This window comes from Triticum dicoccoides, chromosome 7B (assembly GCF_002162155.2).
Source record: "Triticum dicoccoides isolate Atlit2015 ecotype Zavitan chromosome 7B, WEW_v2.0, whole genome shotgun sequence".
Classification (NCBI taxonomy): Eukaryota; Viridiplantae; Streptophyta; class Magnoliopsida; order Poales; family Poaceae; genus Triticum; species Triticum dicoccoides.
In genome coordinates this window covers 196,642,938-196,644,223 of record NC_041393.1, presented here as the reverse complement: position 1 = coordinate 196,644,223, position 1,286 = coordinate 196,642,938, and positions in this window count along the sequence as shown.

Here is a 1,286-nt window from a genome sequence, read left to right as displayed (position 1 = left end):
ACGCCGCCACCGGCCGACGCCCGCGCCCTGCCTCGCGTCGCCTTCGCCGGAGCTCGGCCGGATCCGGCGAGATCCGGCCGGATCCGCCCCGGATTCACCCGTCCCCATCGTCTCCCTCAACTCTGGCGAGAACCCCAGCGAACCTCGAAGCCCGTGCCGAAGAACCCTAGATCTGGAAATTAGAGGTTGTCCCCGAATTTTCCCTAAGTCGCTGTTTTTTTTACATTATCATGCCATGTTCATCGCATCATATCTCCATCCATACTACTCTGTTTCGTGCGTGTAATATGTCAAAATGTCTATTGAGAGATGCTCTTCATTTCATTCCATTGCATCATGGTCATTTGAGTCCATCTTGATGCCTGAATCATCGTTTCAAGAGTGCTATATGATGTTGTCTGCTGTGTGTTAACAGAACATGCACATTTGTCTTTTTTTGCCATGTTTGATGTGTGCATCCTATGAGGTTGATGTCTACATGTGTTGTGTGATACATCATGCCATCTTTACAGGGGTGTATGCCATGTATTTTTGTGATCAATGTGGTGACTAGAACAAGCATGCAAACTAGGCTTCGTGACGTTGCTCATTTCAGTCCCTTTTCTGCTGTTATTTTTATGCCATGTAAACTTGATGCTACAGAGAGATCCAAGCATATTTTGAGATACTTCAATAAGGATGTTTTGAACATATGATTTTTCTCTAGCTATTCATGCCCCTGTTTGCAATTATGGAGTAGTCTAGCATGTCCTTTGCTTGCTCTACTTTTCTACAAAATGTTTCCTGGCAGATTGTTTACATGTTATTCAATTTTGCCAAGGTTGTTGTAGTTGATCCTTGCATGCTATGGACTTGTTCTTGCCTTGTTTAGTTTCATAAACATGTCTTCTTGCTGATGCTATGCTTATCTTGTCATGAAATTACTTGTGGTGAGTGCATTGAGCTTGTTAAGAAGGGTACTTGCTGTTGCTGTTTTGCTAGGCTGAATCTGTTATTTCGTGATGCTATGTAAACCTGCTGCTACAAATCATTCTATGCATAATATGGAGATGTTCACTAAGGATGATTTGTTCTGCATGTCATGCTCTATCTATCCATGCCCCTGGTTGCATTTATGGCCTGCTCTCGCTTGTTGTAATGTTGCTCCAAAGTTGCTAAATAATGTTGCTGTCAGCCTGTTAACATTAAGTTCAGTTGTTGCCATGATTGTTTCTAGTGATCCATGCACCCTATGAACTTTCTGTTGCCATTCTTAGCTTCATAAACATGTATTCTTATGGTTGGTT